Consider the following 19,013-nt stretch of genomic DNA (forward strand, 5'->3'; position numbering starts at 1 on the left):
GATACAGACGATATCGTGCGCTTAGCAAGGGCTCTGGCGTCTGCTGTTCTCAGCCGTAGCAAATTAACGCTAAATATCGTCGCATTGTCCTAACGTCCCACATTGATTACTGCGACTATTTCAGGCAGTGTTTCTTGTCTGTTAGCACTGACAACCCTACGCAAACGCAAATACTCTCGGTCGTTAAGTGAAGGACATCGCTGACTACGTTGTTCGTGGTCAGAGGTAACGTGCGAAATTTGGTATTCTCTGCATTCTCTTGACATTGCGGATCTAAAAAAAAAAACGTGTGAAATCTTATGGGACTTAACTGCTAAGGTCATCAGTCCCTAAGCTTGCACACTACTTAACCTAAATTATCCTAAGATCAAACACACACACCCATGCCCGAGGGAGGACTCGAACCTCCGCCGGGACAAGCCGCACAATTCATGAGTGCACCGCACTGAGACCGCTCGGCTAATCCCGCGCCCCTTGTGGATCTCCGACTATTGAATTCCCTAATGATTCCGACGTGTAATGCGTCTGGCTCCAACTACTGCTCCATGTTCAAAGTCTGTTAATTTACATTATGCTGCCATAAACAAGTACAAATGACACCTCCATCTGTGGACTGCCCCTTTATTGTGCCTGGTGTACGTGATACTACTGTGATCAGTGGAAACTGGATTGGCAATAGTACTGCCGTCTGCTGTCAGGGAGAGTAACACGGGGTCAACTAACCAGACCGTCCGCAATTCAGATTAGTGATTTACATGCACAAGGCTATTTTTCAACACGTTGTTTGGAGCTACAGCTAGACTGGTGCGGGACGATAATTCTGAGGATTGGTTCCATTTACTTCCTCAGTAAATAGATGTAACTATTGCTGTTCTCCGTTCACGTAGAATCTATCTCTGCTCAAGATAGATACAGTAAATTATAACCACTAGTGAATTCACTCACAAGTGCTGCAAGTAACTTTCCTGGTGCTCCATAGAGCCCTGGGGCCTTATTGTGTTTAACTATGTACTTCAGCAGTGGCAAGGCTGTTGAATTATGGCAACATGTTTTGGATTTCCTTTGTATAGGGACACTTAAGGCTTCCGCATTTAGTGTTTTCTTGTTTGTTTCCTTTCTTGTTTGACAATACCTGGACATTGAATTTCTATGCCACAGCTTAAGCGATTGCGACAGGTCCTGTAATAATATTTTGCTACGGTAAAGGCTTCATGTATCACCCTTCTGGCTGGGGAATTAACTCCAGTTCAGTTTCCCTATCTTTCGATTTATTTTTGATTTGGACCTATTCTGCTGCAAGTGCAATTTCGTGCAGAGCTTCCTGACACTGTATGCCAAAGGATAGCCTGTCATAATTAATTATGTTTCTAAGTGCTTTAAATAAAGTGCTTCGTCAATGATTCATCTGGACTCCACTCACAGTTCCTCTGCATGACTGTTTCCTGTTTCCAATGGTTTTTAGTCTCTGTCTCAGAAATGAGAACTTCCTCCTTATGCGTTTTACTGAGCACTGCTTACGTTTCTAACCCTATTTACCTTGGTGTTCATTGTTGTTGCAGCTGGTCCTCATCTGATTTTGGCTATCCGCAAAAGTTTCTAGTCTCTGTCTCAGAAATGAGATAACGTCCTCCTTATACGTTTTACTGGGCATATAGACACTCCTGCTTCGTTTCTAACCCTATTTACCTCGGTGCTCATTGTTGTTACACCTGGTCCTCATCTCTTTTTGGCAATCCGCAAAAGGTTCTAGTCCCTGTCTCAGAAATGAGATAACTTCCTCCTTTTGCCTTTTACTGAGCATATAGACACTCCTGCTTACGTTTCTAACCCTATTTACCTTGGTGCTCATTGTTGTAACAACTGGCCCTCATCTCATTTTGGCAATCCGCAACAGGTCCTGGACTTTTGCTGGCAAAAAGTTTAATAAAAGACGTTTAAGTCAGTTAAGTTTCGCTACAAGTATTCGTTTTTAGCAGTTTAATTACCTGAAACCTTCCTACTACAGTTCCGATAATAATTTTTGTGATACGACACTTTTTCCTCTTGAAATGAGGTATTTTTCGGAACGTAAGATCGTAAGACAAAATGCTTATTTGAGATTGGACAGTTTAAATACTTTTTTGAATATATTTGAATAACAATCTTCTCAGGTATATTTTAATAGCATGTGTACGGCTATTATGTTAACCTTACCATAATATAGATATTTTAACTTACTTTTTTAATGTGAGAAATAAAATTTCAGCACGCATCTCGTGGTCGTGCGATAGCGTTCTCGCTTCCCACGCCCGGGTTCCCGGGTTCGATTCCCGGCGGGGTCAGGGATTTTCCCTCCCTCGTGATGGCTGGGTGTTGTGTGCTGTCCTTAGGTTAGTTAGGTTTCAGTAGTTCTAAGTTCTTGGGGGCTGATGACCATAGATGTTAAGTCCCTTAGTGCTCAGAGCCATTTGAACCAAATAAAATTTCGGAGAAACATTTATAGCTCCCTTTCCCATAAATCAGTGTCAATAGGGTATAATAAGGATACGTATCTTTTATAAAATCTTATTTTAATCCTCACAACACATTAAATCGTAACAGTAACACTGTTCTTAATTATATGTACGATGAGGGAACCATCAAAAAAACACATAAATAAAATAACAGAATCAGCCGAGGAAATACGTCGTAAAACTTGTCGTGCGTTGGTTTTTACCATCCTGTATTAAAGCATTTCCTTTTATCAATAGTGCAATTTATAAACGATGTTTTGTGATTAGAATAAATTTCCAGTGGTAAACTTAACTGCTTTTTCGACGTTATTTTACCAGCTAACTAAAAATAGGAAAGCCTTGAACCCTTTCCACTATATTTAGTTAGAATTAAGATTCTTTTACAGGGAGTGCAGTGGAGCTGACGCTGAGATCATTTAGTATTTGGTTGTATCATCGCTAGTCTCACTGAACTCTTCTGAATTCCACATGTCATGTGTGGTCTGGCGTCTCCTTACCAGCAACAGGTCCCAGGTTCAAACTAGTTCCCTAAAAAACACGCTCAGAGCGTCGTTGCGCGAAAGTGGTTGGGAGACACGATATAGTACAATCAGACACCACCATGAATGTTTAGAGAACTGCTGCTCACACATGCATTCGGAAAACGCTGTCCAGATCTCTAGCGTTGAGATAATGAAACAAAACCTTAGTAGAATATTCTACATAAACTTCTGATTAATTTTAAACTATTTCCCGAAAAAGGGGCATATATCTACGGACCATTCTTCCGAAAAGTGCCTCTGTTGTCTCCGTGTTCGGAATTTGGCGAGTCAATTCGGGATTGTAGGAGTAATGTATATATACCATCTAGTCTGTTGGTGTACAATAACTCCATTTCTTGTTTCTTAAGTGCTGATTTGGCATCGCAGAGAAAGGAGTCTCCTCCTCCCATTCAATCGTAATAATCACTCTATATTCACGTTATACTTTCACAACTTCCAATGCTGAAGCGATATGTCGCAGGTGTGACGTGCTTAAACATCACGTCACTAATGGAGCATGGTTTTATTTCACCAACAGGAGAGCTTCTTGCGAGGTTGTGACGGATACGTTCCAGCCACAACATCGGCGTGTGAACTGCTTTAGACATAAACATGCGGCGCCAGTACTTATCGCTCGATAGCTTCCGTTTCAGGGACTTTACAACTTAGCTCGAGAGGCAAAACAAGCAGCTTACAATGGATGTAGCCTGTTAAAGGGGATATTTAAGTCTCAGTCTACGTACGAGGGGCGTCTTTGCCTGCTATACCTATTACTGGAAAAAAAGAAGGAATATTAGTTTAGCGCAGTCATTAGAGATAGAGCAAATGCATGGATTACGAAAGGATAGGGAAGAAAATCGACTGTGCCTTATCAAAGGAACCGTCACGGTTCGATACAGTTCCCCACAGTCGTTTAATGAACAAAGTAAGAGCATATGGACTATCAGACCAATTGTGTGATTGGATTGAGGAGTTCCTAGATAACAGAACGCAGCATGTCATTCTCAATAGAGAGAAGTCTTCCGAAGTAAGAGTGATTTCGGGTTTGCCGCAGGGGAGTGTCATAGGACGGTTGCCATTCACAATATACATAAATGACCTGGTGGATGACATCGGAAGTTCACTGAGGCTTTTTGCAGATGATGCTGTGGTGTATCGAGAGGTCGTAACAATGGAAAATTGTACTGAAATGCTGGAGGATCTGCAGCGAATTGACGCATGGTGCACGGAATGGCAATTGAAACCCAATGTAGACAAGTGTAATGTGCTGCGAATGGATAGAACGATAGTTCCCTTATCATTTAGCTACAAAATAGCAGGTCAGCAACTGGAAGCAGTTAATTCCATAAATTATCTGGGAGTACGCATTAGGAGTGATTTAAAATGGAATGATCATATAAAGTTGATCGTCGGTAAAGCAGATGCCAGACTGAGATTCATTGGAAGAATCCTAAGGAAATGTAATCCGAAAACAAAGGAAGTAGCTTACAGTACGCTTGTTCGCCCACTGCTTGAATACTGCTCAGCAGTGTGGGATCCGTACCAGATAGGGTTGATAGAAGAGATAGAGAAGATCCAACGGAGAGCAGCGCGCTTCGTTACAGGATCATTTGGTAATCGCGAAAGCGTTACGGAGATGATAGATAAACTCCAGTGGAAGTCTCTGCAGGAGAGACGCTCAGTAGCTCGGTACAGGCTTTTGTTAAAGATTCGAGAACATACCTTCACCGAAGAGTCAAGCAGTATATTGCTCCCTCCTACGAATATCTCGCGAAGAGACCATGAGGATAAAATCAGAGAGATTAGAGCCCACACAGAAGAATACCGACAATCCTTCTTTCCACGAACAATACGAGACTGGAATAGAAGGGAGAACCGATAGAGGTACTCAGGGTACCCTCCGCCACACACCGTCAGGTGGCTTGCGGAGTATGGATGTAGATGTAGATGTAGAATTGCTTTACGCAATTAAGGGAAACCAAGGAAAACCTAAATATGGATTTTGGAATGGGGATTTGAACCATCATCCTCCAGAATGCGAGTCCGTTGTGCTTATTACTATCCCAATATTCTGTCTTCGCAAAGCTGTACCTCACAATACTGGGGGCAGCACACACACCCAAATACACTCACTCAGTATCACTTAAATAACAATTTTACAAATCTCTGAACTGAACTGTGTAACTTGTCAAAATTGGTTCAAATGGCTCTGAGCACTATGGGACTTAACTTCTGAGGTCACCAGTCCCCTAGAACTTAGAACTACTTAAACCTAACTAACATAAGGACATGACACACATCCATGCCCGAGGCATGATTCGAACCTGCTACCGTAGCGGTCGCGCGGTTCCAAACTGTAGCGCCTAGAACCACTCGGCCACCCCGGTCGGCTGCCATCAATCAACCATACGTAAATGAATTTGCTAAATATGAGAGTGGATTCTCCATACAAGAAATAAAAGCAAGTCTTGACATAATCATATTTTCGGAACTTTCGTTTTAGAATTTGAAAAAACAATATTGTACTAAGTTTCCAAGTCCCATAAATATAATACCGTACAATTTCAGGCACCCCAAATCGGATGTCGACAGGATTCTCATGCTATAACGAAACTTTATTGAAGTGTCTCTGCTCCAGGTACGGTGTATCTGCTGCATTAGTGAAATGTGTTAGTCGGCGCCACTGACAATAAATCAAAGCACTGAAGTCAGGCGAACGTGCGCGTGATGGCGGTGGTTCATCTGTTATGGTATGTATCGTCCAGAGCATCAGCTGACTTCTTCTGAGTGGGTACAAAAGCCTCTTTAATTTAAAGAACGTCAAGCTGTCGTTGAAATAAGTATTTTGTTAAGCATTTCTGACAAGTTTGGAGCATGTGCTTATAATGTACCTATAAACATACTGTCGTTGTTGTGCTCTTCAGTCCTGAGACTGATTTGATGCAGCTCTCCATGCTGCTCTATCCTGTGCAAGCTTCTTCATCTCCCAGTACCTACTGCTACCTACATCCTTCTGAATCTGATAAACATACTAGCACACTATAATTAAATGGAATTCACAAAATATAAAAATCTCTACAGCTAAACGGGAAGGAGCTTTTTATCAAAACAAAAGTTTGATTACTTACAAAGCTATGAGTGTAAGTAAACACACTATATTTCTGGTAACACATGACATCAGAAACGGTTGTGGAGAATTAGTCTTTAGCTACGATAAATTCTGATGTGTTGTTATGAAAGGCGCGCTTCAAAATGAGCACTCACTCGAAATCGGCAGCTAATGCTTCATAGAATAATTTAAGATAACAGCCTCGTGGATCTATGTCGATCTTTCAAATCTTTCTGTGCATCTCAAAGAATGCGACTGTGTTTTGGGGAGTGTTACCACGCATACATTTATTTACAAGGACTTACTTCGTCATTGGAAATGCCACACATTAATCTAAACTGCTTCTTGTCTCTAGCCTGAACCCTGCAATAGGGGTATTCACCCGTGTCGATGTTCTGGTGGTGAAAAATTTACTTTCCCAACAGTTCATTCCGATAGACTTCGCAACTGTAGTGATATTCAAAACAGACAAGACGGGTTGTTGATGCAATTTCTTGCACCTGAAAATGATCCCGAATGATGGGAACACATCAGGTAATTGAAAATTGCAATAGGGACTGAAGCGTAACTGAGAATCGTGTTTTCTCGTTTGTAAAAACGACGGAAGATGCGGACAATAGATTCGCAATTTGAGTTAAAACAATCATCACGTTGTCCCACGGTCTTTGGTCGGTAAGCCACAGATCCAATGGAAATGGAAGATGATGCTAGTATGTGAACTGTCTTGAACGAACGTTCATACGATATGTCATGTGCTGGCACTTGAACTTGCTTCAAAAGCTTGCAAAATGCATTCTTCCTGATGAGTTCTGAGAATAACGTCATCAGCCGCAACTCATTGTTTGTGTTGTGGCGGGTCCTGAGTTAGCAACGCTATAATAAACGGTAGTAAATGGTTGCATGACTCGGCTGTATTCTGTTTGGAGACACCTTTACAAATAACAATGCAACCTCACAACTCTTCAGACGGCCGTACATAAAATTCAGCTGAGACTATCCACCAATGACTTAACCTGTTGCAGTAAAATGGGACACCTGAAAGGAGCTAACTATTTCTGTACACGTGGTCCGTTGAGGAACAAATAAAATCGAAAATGCACAGAAGTGTAAAATGTAAATTTATCTTCATAAACCGAAGATACAATTGATGTGTCAGTAGCGTAATCTGTGACTGTAATACCACTCGATAAACTAATAAAATGAACTTTAATTTGCGGTTAGAAACTTCAGTTGCTAATATTTCACCTCAATACACGTAGAATGACAATTTTTGTTTATAGAGAAACATGTAGGATATCGGAAGTAAGTTAATGTGGAAGTCTTTTCTTGAATGAAACTAATTTATCCCAAGACTTATTAGAAATATTCCGTAAACCCTTGTATCCTCCGCCAGGAGAAAATAAATTTCATCCTCACTTGCAGCCCTGAAGCTGCGACGAAGACGAACTTTTCGCAGTATTGATTCTCACTGGAGTGTAGCTCCACAGCCACATAGATGAGCTTATGTGGGAATAAAATTTGATGTAAAGGAGTCAGTCTGAATTCTAAGGCGCAAGTCGATCCAGCGGGCGAGGTTGCGAGCTGGCAGCTCAGTTCAAAAAATGGTGCCAAGATTATGGTCGATGTCCGGTACCCAATCTCAATACGTCACCAATGATCACCAAAGATAGCACTCAGCTAAGATGTTGTGGAACTATTTTGTATCAATTAGGACAATAATGACTTGCCGGTGCATAGGTCTTTCAATAACTGCGGCAAGATTTAGTCACTCTAGGTGAATTTATGTCGTTCAATAAACCGTGAAACGTTAATGTTCTGTACAATGTACAATGTTAAATAAAATAGTAAAAATAGTACGCTTTATGCACATTGACTGAGTTATTTATCGTAAGTAAATAAGGAAGTCGAAATAGATTGGCGTGCAAATGAGCATACGTTCTATGAATGTCAGTAATTGATTAACGTGAAAAGCATCATCAATCATAAAGATATTACAGGCGATTTTAGCGTTCCATCTTAATGCTACGATTGCATTAAGATATCTGTAGTCACTCCTGAAACGAAACCAGGCACCGGTACACTATTCGCTGCTCTGCCTCAAATACATTTACACAATCTCAATCGCACGCACTGAAGTTGTAATCTTACTAAGTCCTTCAACACAGGAACCCTGATATAGCTGACAGAACAATTCTCCAAGGTTCTGTGTGAATACAAACTTCGGTAATACAAGAGTAGATTTTCGTATCAGGGGTAAGGAGTCAGTGGAACAGTGAGGCAACATAATAAAACATATTTGGCCTGAGACAAAAAGCGGACGAAACAGTTGTAAGTAGGCTGTTTAGGTTTTTTTATTTGTAACACCACCTCTGTATGAAAATCACTGGCTGTGATGTGTGCAGTCTGTGGCTGGATGGCATTGTTGTAATACTCGCCATTGTAGCGTTAGGCAGTTGGCTGTTAGCGGCGCGTACCGTTGCGCAGTTGGAGGTTAGCCGCCAGCAGTGGTGGATGTGGGGAGAGAGATGGCGGAGTTTTGAAATTTGTAAGACTGGATGTCATGAACTCCTATATATGTTATAACTATTAAGGTAAATACATTGTTTGTTCTCTATTAAAATCTTTCATTTGCTAACTATGCCTATCAGTAGTTAGTCCCTTCCGTAGTTTGAATCTTTTATTTAGCTGGCAGTAGTGGCGCTCGCTGTATTGCAGTAGTTCGAGTAACGAAGATTTTTGTGAGGTAAGTGATTTGGAAAGGTATAGGTTAATGTTAGCAGGGCCATTCTTTTGTAGGGATTTTTGAAAGTCAGTTTGCGTTGCGCTAAAAAAATATTGTGTGTCAGTTTAAGCACAGTCACGTATAATTTTTATAAGGGTATGTTTCACAGTTCCTAAGAGTCACAGACAAGCCACGAATTTCAAAATGAAATAAATGAATCGTTGGGAGTATGCTACATTTAATCATGAGACAGTAGGCCGCATTTGCTTACAGTGCATTACATTTTACTATTTTCGTCGCGCCGCCCCGACATAGTCATTCTTCGTGGCGTTGTACCAACTTCCCATTACCCTCGTCTTAGAAGCCAGCCTACTGTGTATTCCTTCAATTGTCACGAAAAAAGAAACGCATGACAGGTATGTGGGATGCTCAACATCAGGCGAAATCTCTCACTAGACCATCTTAATTGACGGGAGACACTATTTTCTAGGTACTTTTAGGTGCTCGCTGTGCGCTCAGAATTGAAAAGAGCGAACTGCTGCGATCTCTACGCTCGTTTACAACTCGTTGTCTCTGCCAAAACGTTGTCTTTATGGTCAACGCTTCATCTGTGCATAAATGAAACACAGGACAAGCCGATTACGGGAAGCGTTGTGGGTTATCAAACACTTCCCATCAAAACGCTGCAGGAGCATCTCAATTGCCCTCGCAGACCCCAAAGCATAAATTCTCGGATAATGGATACCTTATTTAGAAATGAGCTGTTCATAGTCTTTACAATACGCTAAATGTCTTTCTTGCTGGCATATATGCAAGGCTCCCAACGCTTTCAGAACGTCACCAGCTACCTGCCTGTGTCGTACTGCTCTGCTAATTCCTTGGTCTCCCTTTGGTTAGCAGGAGCAGCTGAGGTTCGTTAAGAGGCGTTCCACACCCACTGTCTGCTGTACCACCTTCCGCACTACGGTAGGGAGACACTACGACATTGTCCTGAGATGCTTGTCCTGACATTTAGCCTAAGTAGCTGCATTATTTCGGTGGTCTGTCCCAGGAAGTGTTCACGGAGCTCGGTCGGAGTGCGTACCCGCCAGTAACGCACACAACAGGACCACTAGACTGGATGTGCTTGGCCTTAATATGTCACACAGGTGTCCAAGCATTCTCTGTTTCCCGTATAGTACCACAGTGTCGTTGCTGAATTTTAACACGCCTGTAGTACTATAGTGTCGTTGCTGGATATTTAAAGTATGTCTTTTATATTCTGGTTGACTTTAAGTGCGTTACAACTAATATTAATGACCTATCAGAACCATTAGTTGCACACCGATTAAAATCAGGAGAAGAAAAAGCTTCCCTGAGGGCGAAAGCTCTGCACCAACATCAAAGTCCGCCCCGATAACAGCCGGCACGGTAGCTCAGCGTGTTCGGTCATAGGGTTAGCTACGCTCTGTAACAAAAAAAACCCGAGTGCACAGATCAATGAAGATCCTGAACGGGTGTCATCGGACGTCCATCCCCAACAAATTCAACGAACAATAAAGAACAAAACTGAAATCAACAAAAAAAAAGGTAGCTCAGTGATCAGAGTGACGGATTGCCGTCCTGCGGGACCGGGTTCGATTCCCAGCTGGGTCTGGGAATTTTCTCCGCTCAGGGACTGCGTGTTGTCTTCAGCATCATTTCATCCCCATCCGGGGCGCAGGTCACCCAATGTGGCGTCGAATATAATAACACCTGCACCACGGCGGCCGAACCTGCCCCACAAGGGGCCTCCCGGCCAATGACGCCAAAAGATCATTTTCATTTTATCAACATCAAGAAACTGAGCAAGGAACGTAGCAGAGGAGGTGGCTCGTTTAAAGCAGGCGGACTGGTAATATTAACAGTGTGCTACGTGCTCGCACCGTTCTAATTACGTTAATGTACAAGCAAAGGTTACAAAATTGCTAAGGCTTTCGTGGCCAGTTGTTGCCAAATTGCCTATTGGCTTCTGTTTTGGATTCTTTAGCCGCCGTTTGTCTGTTGATTTTTCTGACATTACGCCAGCACAAGCGGCAGGCATTGTGAAAGCTTCACTCTACATTGCTGATGGTGAACTGGAGCCAAGCTCGCGGCCGCAGACTTATGTATCTGACGCGCCAACGTCCGAAGGCTTCTCCACGTTTATTTCCGGTGCGGTTCTCCTCTCGCTACCTGCGACGGTCGTTCGCTGCAGCTTGGGAAGCCACCATCCGTTTACCTTGAGGCTTTCTTCTTTCCTGCTGAAGCTATTCCCGTGTTTTTGTATCTCTATACGTTATTTTAACAAGCGGGTGTGATAGTTTTTTACAGCCAAAACTTCCGTGTCGGCGAGTTTTACTAAGTGATCGGTCTAACACAGTGCGTGCTCTGCCATGGCCGATATCTCCACTTGCCTCAATCTGCAATGTCGCTTATGTTCTTTGATTCTGCTGTTGATTGATCGTTCAATCATTCCGACATAAACATTTCCGCGTTTGCATAGTATTCCGTACATTCCCGACATTGCAAGTGGGTCCCTTTTTTCCTTTGCCGATTTAAGACAATCTTGATCCTCCTTATCGGTTTGAAAATAGTCTCTACGCCGTGTTTGCGCAATACACGGCTGATTCTGTCCGTCACTCTGAGAATGTATGGCAGAAAGGCCAATAGAGAAACCAATTGGGGCAACGTCTAGAAAACGCAATGTAAGCAATCTGGTTACAGTTCAGTGACAAGAAGTGGGGAGCGGACGTTCGGACTTAAATCACACGAAGCGTCCTTGGGCATCCCAGTGTAGAGATTGTGGCAAGCGATATCTCGAACGTTCATTCCCCTGTCTGCTGTGATGGTGTTACACTGGGATTTAGTAGAGGTAATGTTCGTGAAAACCGAAAACGCATGCAACACGATTGGTTTCTGTATTGCTTTTGCAATGAACAGTGCATATTAACGTGACAATTGGGCATAAGTATAATAAGAATGGTCAGTGACAAATTTATTTGTAATCTTCAATTACTGGAGAAACACCTGAAGGATAAATTTATGCCATCAGTTTACTGCGGGGCAATTTTATCCCAGGGACGACGGTACACATTTATCCCAAAGACGACATCGACTACAGAGCCCAATACAACCAAAACACCTACCAAAAAACATGATGTCGCATTTTATTCGGTTTTTTCCAGTATGGAATATTTTTGATTAACTAGTAGCGTTTCTGTCACACATAGGCTTCTGCTTTACTGTCGGTGCTTTAAACATGATTTGGGTCGTGGCCTACTGGAGAAGTCTGCTTGTCGTCCGATATGGCTGCCGTGTTTGGCGCTGTACGACACGTAATCTCCATAATCCCCTTGTATGGTCCATAAACCTCGCCCTGAATCGATAAGATAACCTATTTACGCGCTTTTTCTCGACATCTGTGAATTCCCACGACCTGAGAATAGGTTAAAGTCATTTTACTTCCCATCAGGACATAATTAGACTATCAATGTTATGCAAACGATATGTAGGACACTAGCAAAATTCTTATGCTTTCGGCAAGTATTCCAGGCCTCGGTAAGGTAAATAAGTGGTTCCGCAAAAGTGCAACTTCTGTGCATGTAACTGCTTGTTTAAAACTGGAACCTTCGCTTCAATTAGAGGGGTCAGCTATTAGATCCACGACTTTTCTTGAGTCTAGGGGGATTTTTCGTTGTTGTATTACCAATGGCTATGTTTAATGAATAATATCGTTCAACGTTTTATTGTCATTACTAGACCAGAAACATACTAACTCAGATACTGACTGAAGAAAAGGTAGCTGAACTCAAAGTTTAGCCGTAAAATTATGCCAAACGAAAACATGGAAGTAACACATGTGGCACATATTATGTGTCAACCTGTCCGCGTTATGGTGCCCACCTTTAGCTCAAGCCGATTATTTCGACGTAGTTGGTCATGACACCATTTTTAAACCGTCAGGTAAACGGTGCGTCATAATGACGACATGTGTCACAATTCAGTCTGCACTTCTTAGAGATTAACGTTAAGGTCAGCTTTCTGTACGGTTTAGTTCGTCATGAAAGAAATAGGAGTGTCTCATAGACATTGCGACTCTGCGTGCATGAAAATCTCGTGCACTGCATTCTGACTGACCCCTACTAACGCGATAATGGAAGTGCTGACGCGATAAAACATAAGTTTACCATAAAATTATGAGAATAAATGTCGTATGCGTTGCTACACTCATGCATATAAATCTATATGATCTGTGTGTTAGAATCGGGAGTCATATTTTATGTTGGCTAAATTTTTGGAAAGTAATGGACGCTTTCTTACCGACATTTTATGTATTCATGTTAATTGGAATACGTTATTATTAAAGGAAACAAATTACGTAATTGAGTCAGCGCCCATTCCATATCTTTTTTGTGTATAAAGCCGTCTCCATCTCTTAATATACGTCTCTAATTATAAGTTACACATTATTGTATCTTTGTACTCCTCATAATTACACTGTTCCGACACATATTGGCAGCTTCTCCATAGCCACTCACCCTACCGTGACCCACCTTATTGCGTCTTCAAAACTTCCGCGTCGCAGATGGTTGACCCAAGATAGATGACAGAATGCGCATCTTCTTTTACGTTAAAATGACCTGGTAGTTGGGCCTCTGTACCTCGATCAGGTTATCATGAGTTCTGACTTGCGGAGACTGTTGTCTAATCTTTAACATACACTTAGGTCCTTTACTTTCGTTATTAGCTCAGAAAGATCAACTTCGCTGCTGGCTAAAATCACGTTGTCGTCGTTAAATCGGTAGTTGTTAATAGTTCTTCGACCACTTGAGACGCGTGTATTACAACCATCAACACCTTTCCTAATTGCATGTTCGGCTAAATGCTATACGGTTGGAGGAATAGGACACGGCACTGTCTGACGCCTTCTGATATACTGAAGATGTCAGAAGCGCCAGGATTTCTGATCAGAACAGTCAAGTGTGGAAGATACCTAAATCTGCAAACACCTGCTCCAGCTCTTCCCATACGATACAGTCGAAGGGTTACTGACAGACAAGGAAGCAGATGAAAAAAAAGAGCTCCCGATATTTCTGAGTTATATGTCGTATGTTTAGAATTTGTTCACGATTTATTTTTTCTTGAACAAAACCTGCTTGTTGTGGATATGTGAGGCTTCTAATACTGCTTAGAGATGTAAAGAAAACTTTTGCTTCCGTAAGATATGAGAGCAACAGTTCTGTAGTTGAAGCAGTTCCTGACGGACGCATTCTTGTGCAGAGCGATGAAGTTGGGCATCGACCATTCATCTAGCCACTCTTCATTTTCCCATGTTGTTGTGGTCTTCAGTCCTGAGACTGGTTTGATGCAGCTCTCCATGCTACTCTATCTTGTGCAAGCTTCTTCATCTCCCAGTACCTACTGCAACCTACATCCTTCTGGATCTGCTTAGCGTATTCATCTCTTGGCTTCCCTCTACGATTTTTACCCTCCACGCTACCCTCTATTACTAAATTGGTGATCCCTTGATGCCTCAGAACATGTCCTACCAACCGATCCCTTCTTCTGGTCAAGTTGTGCCACAAACTTCTCTTCTCCCCAATCCTATTCAATACCTCCTCATTAGTTACGTGATCTACCCACCTTATCTTCAGCATTCTTCTGTAGCATCACATTTCGAAAGCTTCTATTCTCTTCTTGTCCATGTTTCACTTCCATACATGGCTACACTCCATACAAATACTTTCAGAAATGACTTCCTGACACTTAAATCTATACTCGATGTTAACAAATTTCTCTTCTTCAGAAACGCTTTCCTTACCATTGACAGTCTACATTTTATATCCTCTGTACTTCGACCATCATCAGTTAGTTTGCTCCCCAAATAGCAAAACTCCTTTACTACTTTAATTGTCTCATTTCCTAATCTAATTCCCTCAGTATCACCCGACTTAATTCGACTACATTCCATTATCCTCGTTTTGCTTTTTATGATATTCATCTTATATCCTCCTTTCAAGACATTATCCATTCCGTTCAACTGCTCTTCCAAGTCCTTTGCTGTCTCTGACAGAATTACGATGTCATCGGCGAACCTCAACATTTTTTTTTCTTCTCCATGGATTTTAATACCTACTCCGAATTTTTCATTTGTTTACTTCCCTGCTTGCTCAATATACAGATTGAATAACATCGGGGAGAGACTGCAACCCTGCCTCACTCCCTTCCCAACCACTGCTTCCCTTTCATGTCCCTCGACTCTTATAACTGCCATCTGGTTTCTGTACAAATTGTAAATAGCATTTCGCTCCCTGTATTTTACCCCTGCTACCTTCAGAATTTGAAAGAGAGTATTCCAATCAACATTGTCAAAAGCTTTCTGTAAGTCTACAAATGCTAGAAACGTAGGTTTGCCTTTCCTTAATCTAGCTTCTAAGATAAGTCGTAGGGTCAGTATTGCCTCTCGTGTTCCAATATTCCTACGGAATCCAAAATGATCTTCCCCGAGGTCGGCTTCTACTAGTTTTTCCATTCGTCTGTAAAGAATTCGCGTTAGTATTTTGCAGCTGTGGCTTATTAGACTGATTGCTCCGTAATTTTCACATCTGTCTACACCCGCTTTCTTTGGGATTGGAATTATTATATTCATCTTGAAGTCTGAGGGTATTTCGCCTGTCTCATACATCTTGCTCAGCAGATGGTAGAGTTTTGTCAGGAATGGCTCTCCCAAGACCGTAAGTAGTTCTAATGGAGTATTGTCTATTCCTGGGGCCTTGTTTCGACTAAGGTCTTTCAGTGCTCTGTCAAACTCTTCACGCAGTATCGTATCTCCCATTTCATCTCCATCTACATCCTCTTCCATTTCCATAATACTGTCCTCAAGTACATTGCCCTTGTATAGACCCTCTATATACTCCTTCCACCTTTCTGCTTACCTTTCTTTGCTTAGAACTGGGTTTCCATCTGAGCTTTTGATATTCATACAAGTGGTACTCTTATCTCCAAAGGTCTCTTTAATTTTCCTGTAGGCAGTATCTATCTTACCCCTAGTGAGAGAAGCCTCTACATCCTTACATTTGTCCTCTAGCCATCCCTGCTTAGCTATTTTGCACTTCCTGTCGATCTCATTTTTGAGACGTCTGTATTCCTTTTTGCCTGCTTCATTTACTGCATTTTTATATTTTCTTCTTTCATCAATTAAATTCAATATTTCTTCTGTTACCCAAGGATTTCCACCAGCCTTCATCTTTTTACCTACTTGATCCTCTGCTGCCTTCACTACTTCATCCCTCAAAGCTACCCATTCTTCTTCTACCGTATTTCTTTCCCCCATTCGTGTCAATTGCTCTCTTATGCCCTCCCTGAAACTCTCTACAACCTCTGGTTCTTTTAGTTTATCCAGGTCCCATCTCCTTAAATTCCCACCTTTTTGCAGTTTCTTTAGTTTTAATCTACAGGTCATAACCAATAGATTGTGGTCAGAGTCCACATCTGCCCCTGGAAATGTCTTACAATTTAAAACCTGGTTCCTAAATCTCTGTCTTACCATTATATAATCTATCTGAAACCTGTCAGTATCTCCAGGCTTCTTCCATGTATACAGCCTTCTTGTATGGTTCTTGAACCAAGTATTAGCTATGATTAAGTTGTGCTCTGTGCAAAATTCTACCAGGCAGCTTCCTCTTTCATTTCTTTGCCCCAATCCATATTCACCTACTACGTTTCCTTCTCTCCCTTTTCCTACTACCGAATTCCAGTCATCCATGACTATTAAATTTTCAACTCCCTTCACTATCTGAATAATTTATTTTATTTCATCATACATTTCTTCAATTTCTTCATCATATGCAGAGCTAGTTGGCATATAAACTTGTACTACTGTAGTAGGTGTGGGCTTCGTGTCTATCTTGGCCACAATAATGCATTCACTATGCTGTTTGTAGTAGCTTACCCGCATTCCTGTTTTCCTATTCATTATTAAACCTACTCCTGCATTACCCCTATTTGATTTTGTGTTTATAACCCTGTAGTCACTTGACCAAAAGTCTTGTTCCTCTTGCCACCGAACTTCACTAATTCCCACTATATCTAACTTTAACCTATCCATTTCCCCTTTAAATTTTCTAATCTACCTGCCCGATTAAGGGATCTGACATTCCACATTCCGATCCGTAGAACGCCAGTTTTCTTTCTGCTGATAACGACATCATCTTGAGTAGTCCCCGCCCGGAGATCCGAATGGGAGACTATTTTACCTCCGGAATATTTTACCCAAGAGGACGCCATCATCATTTAATCATACAGTAAAGCTGCATGCCCTCGGGAAAGATTACGGCCGTAGTTTCCCCTTGCTTTCAGCCGTTCACAGTACCAGCACAGCAAGGCCGTTTCGGTTATTGTTACAAGGCCAGATCAGTCAATCATCCAGATTGTTGCCCCTGCAACTACTGAACAGGCTGCTGCCCCTCTTCAGGAACCACACGTTTGTGTGGCCTCTCAACAGATACCCCTCCGTTGTGGTTGCACCTACGGTACGACTATCTGTATCGCTGAGGCACGCGAGCCTCCCCACCAACGGCAAGGTCCATGGTTCATGGGGGGAGGCATTTTCCCATAATGTTTTACAAAATAAATGCAGCAAATCAGTGCGTTGCCACCACATTTCTTGGAGCATTTCCCCAGATATACCACCTAGAACATGGAATTTATAGTTTTTTAGGTGTTGATTTACGCACTGTGTTTCATTGGGTACGACTGTAAGCTCCAATGTCAACGATGTGATGAAAAGTATCCTGACACCTGGATGAAAACTACTTACAAGTTCGTGGTGCCCTCCATGGGTAATTCTGAAATTCAAAATGGTGTTGGCCCACCATTAACCTTGATGACGGCTTCCACTCTCGCAGGTTTATGTTCAATCAGGTTCTGGAAAGTTTCTTGGGGAATGGCAACCCATTCTTCACGGAGTGCTGACTGAGGAGAGGTATCGATGTTGGTCGGTGAGGCCTGGCACGAGGTCGGCGTTTCAAAACATCCCAAAGGTGTTCTATGGGGTTCAGGTGAAGACTCTGTGCAGGCTGGTCCTTTACAGTGATGATATTGTCGCGTAACTGTGCCACAGACATTATGAACAGGTGCTCGATCATCTTGAGATGCAATCGCCATCACCGAATTGCTCCGAATTTTATTGTTGGCACTATACACGCTGGCAGACGACGTTCATCGGATATTGGCCGTACCCACACCCTGCCATCGGATTGCCACATTGGGTACCGTGATTCGTCACTCATTTCCACTGTTCAATCGTCCAATGTTTACGCTCCTTACACCAAGCGAGGCTCGTTTGGCATTGACCGACGTGATGTGTCGTGTAAGCGCAGCTGCTCGACCATAAAATCCAAGTTTTCTCACTTCACGCCTAACGTAGTAGTTGCGGTGGATCCTGATGCATTTTGGAATTCCTGTGTGCTGATCGGGATAGATGTCAGCCTTTTACACATTACGACCCTCTACAACTGTCGGCGATCTGTCAGTCAACAAACGAGATCGGCCTGTACGGTTGTGTGCTGTACGTGTCCCTTCACGTTTCCACTTCACTATCACATCGGAAACAGTGGACCTAGGGATTTTTAGGAGTTTAGAAATGTCGCCTACAGACGTATGACACAAGTGACATCTAATCACCTGACCATGTTAGAAGTCCGCGAGTTCCGCGGAGCGCCCCATTCTGCTCTCTCACGATGTCTAATGACTACTGAGGTCGCTGGCATTGAGTACCTGATAGTAGGTGGCAGCACAATGCAGCTATAATGAAAAACGTATGTTTATGGGAATGTCCGGATACTTTTCATCACATACTGTAAGTTGCTCAACTGTCTGATTGTCCTTACTGTTGTTAATTCTGGAATTCATATTATCACATTAACTATGTCGAAATTTCCGTGTAATTAAGTCCCAATGTTGACTGATTGTGTTCGTGGTACAGTAAAAATTCTCGTTTAATTACGTTACACTTCGATTCTTATCTTCACAAATTTACTGTTTTTTGCTATTTAGTGACCACTCTCTGTCAACAATGCAATATAATGACACTGAAATTCCGGTATAAATGACCTACAAATAAAACAGTTCTCCCTTTGAGATTCGTGTACACCGTTTTCATTCGTTAT

The 19,013-nt window shown here is 42.2% G+C and overlaps 1 protein-coding gene across 1 annotated transcript in view; it reads right to left on the reverse strand.

Annotated features, from left to right (window-relative positions):
- LOC126355309 (uncharacterized) overlaps nucleotides 1-19,013 on the reverse strand; it is an 852,583-nt gene that overhangs the window by 570,550 nt on the left and 263,020 nt on the right. The gene's annotated exons all lie outside the window — the stretch shown is intronic.

This window comes from Schistocerca gregaria, chromosome 3, assembly GCF_023897955.1.
Source record: "Schistocerca gregaria isolate iqSchGreg1 chromosome 3, iqSchGreg1.2, whole genome shotgun sequence".
In the NCBI taxonomy this organism is placed as follows: Eukaryota; Metazoa; Arthropoda; class Insecta; order Orthoptera; family Acrididae; genus Schistocerca; species Schistocerca gregaria.